This window comes from Amblyomma mixtum, chromosome 5 (genome assembly GCF_055824585.1).
Source record: "Amblyomma mixtum isolate Tamu chromosome 5, ASM5582458v1, whole genome shotgun sequence".
Lineage (NCBI taxonomy): Eukaryota > Metazoa > Arthropoda > Arachnida > Ixodida > Ixodidae > Amblyomma > Amblyomma mixtum.
In genome coordinates this window covers 163,704,372-163,713,797 of record NC_143016.1, presented here as the reverse complement: position 1 = coordinate 163,713,797, position 9,426 = coordinate 163,704,372, and the positions used below count along the sequence as shown (strand labels likewise).

The 9,426-nt window shown below is 48.0% G+C and overlaps 1 pseudogene; it reads right to left on the bottom strand.

Moving 5' to 3' along the window:
• Positions 1 to 3,712: 3,712 nt before the first annotated feature.
• On the bottom strand, positions 3,713 to 5,831 carry LOC149344362 (uncharacterized; annotated as a pseudogene).
• Between the last annotated feature and the right edge of the window lie 3,595 nt (positions 5,832 to 9,426).

Here is a 9,426-nt window from a genome sequence, read left to right as displayed (position 1 = left end):
TCATCATCAGCCTCACTACACCCACTGCAGGGCAAAGGCCTCTCCCATGTCTTTCCAATTAACCCTGTCATTTGTCAGTTGCCGCCACTGTATCATCGCAAACTTCTTAATCTCATCCGCCCACCTAACTTTCTGCCGTCCCCTGCTACGTTTGCTTTCTCTTGGATTCCACTCCGTTACCCTTAAGGACCAGCGGTTATCTTGTCTTCGCATTGCATGCCCTGCCCATTTCTTCCTCTTGATTTCAACATCCTATTAGAAATAAAGAAGAGGAAAGAAGAGAAGCTGCTCTTGAGCAGCGCATATAACGTGAAGGCAAGATAATCGATGGTCGTTAAGGCTAACGTACTGGACACTATGAGAATAAAGCCGTAGAAGGGGGTGGCAGCAGGTTAGATGGCCTGGTGAGATTAAGAAGTTTGTGGGAAGAAAGTGGCCACAGCTGGCCGAGGTCAGAGTTAATATGAGAGATATGGGAGGAGCCTATCACCAGCAGCAGGGGTAGTTAGGCTAAAGAAGAGCCTCCGCGGGCGGAGGTCCGGCAGCCTGGTTCACTGTTCTTCAGACCCAAAGCTTGCCCGTATAATCACTGGGAAGAAATGGCGTCATTGTGATGCTAGTGACGTTTGAACCTGTTGGGAATGGTGACCGAAAACTTGAAAACCTCAAAATTATTCATGAGGAGCTGAAGTCTGTAAGCAGTCTTCTTTTGGAAATTTCTGAGGTTCGTGCTTTCGGTCGGAGCGGCGCTCTGTGCAGATCCTCGGCGGCGCAATGTGTATCGAACTTGCTTGAATGCACAATCTTCGGCTCTTTCTGCGCAAAACCTTTCATCCCCGGGCATCTTGCTTGGACTAATTGAATCATCGGCAATGTGAACCGATCGGCCTCTCCTCAGGAAATGCTTGATCGTTTCCAGGACGTCGGCGTTGGTATCATCTGCATGTTGCAATGTAGCACAGGTTCTGATTGGTCTTATGTGCCCACTTAATCTGCTGTATTGAAATTCGCGGGATCTTCAAGCCCATCTGAGCTTAAATTAAGGCCGGCAGTGTATCGCGTCTACCCACTACATCTACATTTGTTGGACAGGAAGTAATGGAGCTTTGGTCACAGTAGCAGGGCTTGCAAGTCAGGCACTCCGTGCCAACTTGGCTGGGGCAAGCATTCCTCACAGCTTTGCTCATATTATCTGGCTAGTTGTGGTTCTGTCGCGGTGGTCAGCCCATTATTGCAGATGGTTGTTTAAAGCGCTCTGAAGAATAGAGTGTCCTGGACTTCATCAAGCGCATGAGGTGCTCCAGAGGCGATGCCTATGGGCTAAAAAATGGGAAAGGTGCTATTATGCAGGCTGTGGTGGGACATTTGGCTCAATTGTAAAGGTTGTTTTAAAAACGTTTCTTGTTTAGCTGTTGAAAAGGCTCTTGCAGGCGTTGTAGGTCGAATTTTGACCACCTTTAGCGATGCTCCTTCTCAGGTCATTTCTAGCCAAATTTGTTCGAGCTGTTACTAATTGTGTACGGCCAATATCTCCTTTTCTGACACTTACTGGTGACTCTACTCAGATTCCTAGTCCCTCCGTCCTCGAATGTGACCACACAATGTGCAAGGTTGGCCGCCCTTTTACCATTTGATCTTCGGACGTCGCGACGACGAGTGCTTTCTAGAGGCGTCGCGCTTGTTCCTCTGTGTCGAAGTCTGCCCACTGGTATCTTAAAAGCAAGGAAGTTTCTCATAGCATTCCGCACAATACCGACATTTTAAAAGAAGCTTTTGTAGCATCGCTGCTTTCCTACAATTATGGCGGGATTATAAGTACAAAAGGTAAATTCCCGTTCAGTCGAATCTTCTCTTTTGTATCTACAGAATCGGATCCCACGATTCAGACCAGACTTAATTTCACGTCAAGAAACTTAGCCTTCATGAAATGCGTCCTTCTCTCTGAAAAAAATTATGGGTATTAAGAGCCAATCACTGCAGCGGTCGCTGCTCAGAAGCATTATATCCGACAAATGTGTCTCACAAAATTGTATGGCCAGACGGCGAGCTGCTAGCTGTTCATATTGCAATTCCACAATGTGCTCTCCTGAGCGTTGCGAACGCCAACTTGCCCGCTGGTGCGCTCACGGCGGATTGTTTAAACGATCGATTTCATGCTAACGCCAGAATGCCTATTCCTGGCAATTTCAATTCCCACTACGTTATTTGGGATTTTCAAACCTATGTATTTGGGAATCTTTTTTCTGCCTCGATTGGCTCACAACTACTACACACTCAAAACTCACAACTAGTTTGGCTCACAACTACTAAAACAAACAGAAAATTTCACTGCTCTAAAAGAACGCCATTCGTCATATTGCGAATCTTGATTACTTAGGTCATACTCGACAAGCTCTCCAGGCACATAATGTTGTAAGGATTCAAAATATGTACGAATTGCGAATTCTGTTGTTATATCATTTCGCTTCCAGCTTCAGATCAATGGTAGAAGGTACCACACTGCTAAAAGAAAATAGCCATCCAGTAAACACACGCAACACATACAAATGGCTAGTACCCTTTTTTTCGAACAGACTACAGACTGCAGACTCTACAATACAATCTTCCCACAATTCTCAACAAATACAAAGACATGAATAAATCTACCAAAGCTACACTACGCCATTACTTTGTAATGATGTAACCTGATAATATTTTTCTTAGCTGAAAATTTCTTTCCAATTTTCCTCAGTTTGTTTTACAAATTTCTCGTTTAAAGCGTTAGTAAAGTATGTAAGATTTGCTGTCATTTATTGAGTTGATTGTATGCATATTTCCTTGCAGTTAGTGATACTTGCCGAATTGATACTTTTGGTGTCCTTTTAATATAACTATAAGTTGACTGCATTTACTTGAATTCATGATACTCTTTTGTTTCGTTTTATAGATGTATCAACTGCTTGCTTCTCGATGTATATGAATATTCTTTTAATGTGTGCTGTTATGCCTTGTAACGGCTGGCTAAGCCTCGTCAAGCTGTTTACACACAGCATTTAGCCCAGGCAGCTGGGAAATAAAATTGAATTGAATTGAATATCTGCAGGTGACACGGCCAGCTGCACCAGTGTAACCATAAGTTACATGCTATTCCGATTCTGGCTCATTGATTGATTCAACGGTGACAGGGGATGGAGTGCAGGCATCTTCACGGTCTACAGTAGACTGCGGTACATCCAGCGACTACTTTACAATAACACTCAATAGGAGTAGAAAAAATTGGAGGCTTATCAAGGTTAAGCCCAGTGGATGCGAAGCATGTTACGGGCGCGCGCCGCTTCATCCCTGGCGTGACCTCACATATCACGTGATGCAGCGATGGTGGCGCCGCCGCCGCGTCGCGCGCGACGGCGCGGACCGAAGCGTGGAGGCCTCCGCCGGGCGACGTCCAACGGCGCGATATGAGGCCCTATCTGCAGCCGGTGTGACGTCAACACGTGACGTCACATCATGTGATCTCACTTCAAGGTCAATGGTGGCCACCGCCGGGAGGCGACCGATGGCGCGATATGAGGCCCCATCTGCAGCCGGTGTGACGTCATCAGGTGACGTCATGTCACGTGACCCCACTTCAGGGTCAATGGTGGCCACCGCCGGGCGTCGTGCGAAGGCCCGAAACCTATGTTAATATGCTTCGCATAAAAGCACTAGTAAAAGACCTTTATTCGACCATAATTTAGAGGCCGAACATGTCGACCGCCTGGGTGACCAGAAGGCGCTGTTCTTCTTCCACTTCAGCGCCAAGCCAGTCGAGCCAGGCTGTGATGGATAGAGAGGGTGGGGGGTAGGAACCCGACTGCTCAGCAGCCGGGCAATAGAAGAGGCAATGGGCCAGGTCGGCATAGATACAGGGGCAGTTCGGACAGGAAGGGTCCAACCGATAGCGATAGAGAAAGAGGCGAGACGGGGTGATAACTGCATTCATTTGGATGTGCCGAAGAAGGCGAGCCTCCGGCACCGTGAGCGATGGATGAGGGGGAGGGTGAAGGCGTTTGTCTAGGTGGAGCTCGAGGTAGACCTCTTTTATGGTGCGGCGAAGGGTGAGTCTCCCACCGTCCTCCGAGGGCTTGGGCCAGAGGATCAACGGTGCCCGGAAAAGTGTGTCGCGGTCGAGCTGATGGGCCAGCTCATTTCCGTCAATCCCTGAATGCCCAGGGACCCAGCGGAGGAAAACGATTGAAGGCTGCAGTACGGAGGCCGCTCGTTCGACCTCCTGTTGGATAGAAGGGGTCATGGTGCGTTTCTGTATGTGGTGTATAGCGGCTTGTGAGTCTGAATAAACTGTGTACTCTTGAAGATAGGGAAGGAGGGCAAATGACTGGAAGGCATGCGCAATGGCGAGAACCTCGAGGGAAAATGCATCCGGAGTTAGTAGAAAAGGCCCGCTGGTGTGAGTTTCAGGAGCGGCGAGGTGGGGGTGGTACAGGGCGTAGCCGCAGGAACCTCGAGGAGCCACGAAGGAGGCATCCGTGTAAGCTACACCCTGGGTATCAAAGAGAGGGGAATGGTGCTGTGCGGTCGCATGACGACGGCCGGCGTGCAGGACGGGGGACCTGTTGGTCGGGAGGGGAAGGACGCGAAGATTAGGAGTGGGGGTGGGAATAGGAGAGGTAAACGGGGAGATTGGAATGGGCGAGATGCCCGTTGATCCTGACAATAACCACTGATCCTGACTGGTAAGAGAAAGCCGGGTAAGCTGCGAGTCACGATGGAGTCTGAGAAGAGAACGAAGAGGATGGAAGAGGCCTGTGGCAAAGAGCTTAGCGGTAGAGGCAGTGACAGGGAGGTTGAGAGGTGCCTTGTAGAGGCCCACAAGGGCAGTCTCGAGAGCGTTAAGTTGGATCTGAGTGAAGGAAGCGTAGGGTGCAAAGTACAAGACCTTGTTGAGGGCCAGCGCTTGGGCAACTCGGCACGCGTGAGCCTCGTGTACACCTGAGAGTCGAGTGACCACGCGCCGCAGGAGGTGAGTTACCGAGTGGCAGGTGATGACAGCGCGGTGGAGGGCTTGCACATTCTTGGCCGCATGTAAAGGGACGCCAAGAACTTTGCACTGTGTGACGACAGGAATGAAAGAGGAAGAATGGTGGAGAGAGACGAAATGGTTGTTTTGAGCGCTGGTAGGAGGAATGGTTGTGAAGAAGCTCGGATTTTTAAGAAGCAGGACAGAAGCCAGCGGTGGTGAGAAAGGAGTCGATGAGATCTAGGCCACGTTGCAGGGTGTCCTGTACGTGACCGGGAGAGCCAGATGAACACCAGAGAGTGATGTCATCGGCGTAAAATATATTATGCAGGTCGGCAATTTCAGCTAGCTGGGAGGCGAGAGGGGCCATAGCGAGATTGAAAAGGGTAGGAGAGAAAACAGCCCCTTGAGGAGTGCCACAGGTGAGATGGTGTGGGTCAGACAAGTGGGTGTCTACTCGAAAGCGAGCCACACGTTTAGAGAAGAATGAGTGGATATAAGGGTACATGCGGGAGCCATAGTCCAAACAGGCGAGTTGACAAATGATGTGATCGTGGAAAACACTCTCAAAGGCCTTGTGAACATCGACGGTCCCAAGTGCGTGAATTTCAGTGGGTATAGGTGACAGGAAGGTTTGCTGGTGAATCAGAAACATGTCCTGTGCACAGGCGCGGTGTCGGAAGCCAATGAGAGAATGGGGGAAGAACTCCCGTGCCTCAAGAAAATTAGAGAGGCGAGTCAGAGCCATTCAGTCAAGGGTGTTACAAACGCAAGACGTCAGGGAGATTGGGCGGAGGTTAGAAAGAGAGGGAGGTTTGCCCGGCTTTGGAATCATAGAAATAAGGGAGGATGTCCAGGAGCTCGGCATCTAGCCGCTCTCCCAGGCCTCATTTTAGGTTTGAAGGAGGAATTCTTTGGCGCAGTAAGGAAGGTTACGTAGTGTGGTGTATGTAAGGGCGTCCTCACCGGGAGCCGAGCGTGTAGCATTAGCAGCCGGAGCAGATTCGAGCTCCCGGAAAGTGAAGGAGTGGTCCAGATCGGGGTTAGGTCCACCTGAGTACACCGGGTAAGAGGGTGCCACAGGGGGCGGCAGGTAGAGAGAGGCGACTTGATCAAAAACTTCGGAGGGAGTCTCCTGAGTGAGAGCTTTAGTTAGAGTGGGAGCAAGGGCAGGCTAAGTGCCAAGGAGGGATTTAAAGAGAGACCATTCGGATCGCGAGTGCAATGCAGAGTCAAGGCCATCACAAAGAGCTCTCAAGTCAAGTCAAGTCATCTTTATTTCAACATCACAAGGATGCTAGGGGCGCAGCAAAAAGCCTATTAAAAGCTTGACGAGGGGCTGCCCCGTACAAAAACTTGGTAACTTCGTCGTAAGAGTTGACTATGCAATGAAATATATTTTTAACAGAAACAACACAACGAAATGGCACTTTCACATAATGTTTAACTAAAGACTGTAGAAAAGGTGACATACGATTGCGGCAAAGAAGAAAAAACATACACGCAGTGTGGAAAACATATTTACTGAAATGCACACTTTCAGTGAGGTAATAAAAATAATAATAGTGTTATCTGCACACTATAACTATTGAATTGTGTTTAGAAGAAGAGGCAAGGTGTAACTAATGCTCTGTCGTCCGTAATTTGTTCGGGTTTGTGGTTTGGTTTTGGGGGTTTAACGTCCCAAAGCGACTAAGGCTATAAGAGACGCCGTAGTGAAGGGCTCCGGAAATTTCGACCACCTGGGGATCTTTGTTCGGGTTTGTGGAATGACGAAATGATTTTTTATACGAGTGCTGTAATTGTGAGACTTGCGTTTAAGTCTGTAGAGTTTCTTGAAGAAGATAGCTGTGTTTATGGCTGTAGTCCTGTAGCGCCTTAATAAGGTTTGTTTGTATTGCTGCGGGATAGGAATTATATTCAATTTACGAAAAATCGCTGCTGTTGGTGCGTCTCGATAAACGTTGACGATGATTCTAAGGGCTCGTTTTTGTAATCTATGGAGCTTGCTAACATTCGAAAAGGTGGTGGTCCCCCAAACCAAAAAGCAGTATCCTATAACAGAAGAAAATAGGGACTGAAAGATAATTTTTTTACACATTGCGGTAAACAATACCGAAGCCTGGAAAGAATACCCACTACCTTAGCTATTTTGTTAATCGTAGTATCTATATGCTTATTCCATGATAAATGTTCATTGAAATACACTCCAAGACTTTTAAATTCCGAGACAAGCTCAATTTTTGCCGAACCTAGCCACAGCGAATATCTCAGGAAATCAATGATCCTATTTCTGCGACGGAAAAGCATTGCTTTGGTTTTTTTTTGGTGTTCATTTCCAAGGAGTTAATGGCTGTCCATTCATGGAGGGAAAGCAAACACTGATTCGCCTGCCCAAATAGATCATATACATTAGTTGATTTAAAAAATAGGCTGGTGTCACCAGCATACATTATAAATGTACATTTGTTATCTAGACTAGTAACATCATTTATGTAAAGATTAAATAGCAGTGGACCCAATATGTTGCCTTGAGGAACACCAGCTCGTAGAGGCTGTATATCGGAAAGCTGATTGTGAATCTTGACCTGCTGACAACGGAAGGTTAAGTAAGATCGGATTAACTGAAGAAAGACGCCTCTAAAACCGTATATGTCTAGCTTGGCTATTAAAGTCTCATAGTTGATCCGGTCGAACGCTTTTGAAAAATCAACGAATATGCCTAGAACAAGCTGCCTCTTTTCAAATGATTCCAGTATTAATTCTTTCTGCACAAGAAGGGCGCTCTCTGTCGACCTGCCTTCTCTGAAACCATTGGACGATAGTTCGAGAGGTCGTTTCTGTCACCTTCGGAGTTAGAATTGCCATCGGCAACGCTTGCCTGTGCAACTGTTTCAAGGTGAAGACTGTCAGTGGTAATCCTTGATTGTCGGGCTTTATCAAGTACAGCATCACGCTTTGACCGATTTCGGAATTGTACGATAATGTTTGGGCATGGGCTATTCTTGGTCGGGACACGATGACAAACTTCTATATCCTGCATTGTTATCGGTTCCTTGATAGCTTCGCCAACCTTCAGAAGTATCTCAGGCAGATGTTCGTTCTGATCAAAAGGAAGACCCTTGATTTCCACATTTTTTTGCCTTGAATATTGTACAAGCTCAGTTAGGCGCTGTTCATAGCTAGTTAGCAGTTTTTTCAAAGAAACCTGCTCAGTGGACAGTGCTGCGTTTTCAGCTTTCAGCGCCTTGTTCTCCTCTTTTAGAGCAGAGTATTCAGCCTTCAGATCATCAAACTGGGAGCTACAATATTCGACGCTTGTAGTCAGTTCTCGATGGTCTTTGCGGAAATCTCTTTCGATTGCGCTTCTCAATGCAGCAATGCCCTTCTGAAATTCATCTCTCAGTTCATCCCGCAACTTTTCAAGTTCCCGCGGCATATTTTCAAACACACTTGACTCAAACGCACTTGGCAGCGGCAACAGCAACAAGCAAGATTATTGGGGCTAATAAACAGCAATAAATCACACCTGTGAATAGCAGAAGATCCGTATGAGCCAACAGCCTCTGTCGCCGCCGCCGCTACCAAATGCTGGATGGGGCTTGTTCCGGGGCTTTTATATCTTTTCTGGGGCCTGGTGGTGAACCTTGGAAGCGTCGGTATTCAGTTTCTTCAGCGATGCCAAAGCAGTCGGTCGGTCGGTGGGACAGGGGACAACGAGAGTGCTCGAGGGAGGCGCAGTGGGCGACGATCTCGGCCCGCAGAGCAGTGATCCGGGAGGAAAGTTGGGGATTGGGTGACGAGAGCGAACGCGACGGCTACTGGACGTGAGCGCTGCAGAAGCGCGACGTCCAGTCGCCGTACAATTGAAAGGAGTTGGAGGCGAGATTAGTGCGAAAAGCATGCCAGTCAGTGGGAATAACCGCATGACAGCGAGGGATGTGGGATATAGAGGTGGTAATATGGATGAGAAAGTGGTCACTGAGAAGAGTTTCGGCTGTCACCTGCCAGTGAAAGGAAAGTGAACCCCGAGAGAAAGTGAGGTCGGGTGTCGTGGGGCGTTGTGAGGCAGTGTCCGCTTGAGTAGGGGGTCCAGGAGTATTAAGAAGGGTGAGGTGGCGTTCCTGGGCCAGACAATGGAGGAGGCGACCGGGATTGAGGGTTTGTGGGTAGCCCCAGAGTGTCTGAGGGGCATTAAAGTCACCACCAAAAAGGTGATGGGAGGTAGAAGGAAGAGAGTGAAGGAATTTGCCCAGACCAGGGAATAAAGATCAAATAACAGGGGGGTTGTAAAAAGACAAAATAATGAGTGAAGTGCGGGAAGAAGGGTGGTAATAAACCAAACCAAATAAATATTTAAGAAGGGCGGAGGGGATGTCAATTGGCTCTACGAGCATGTCACTGCGTACATAAATAGACGCAAGTGGTGT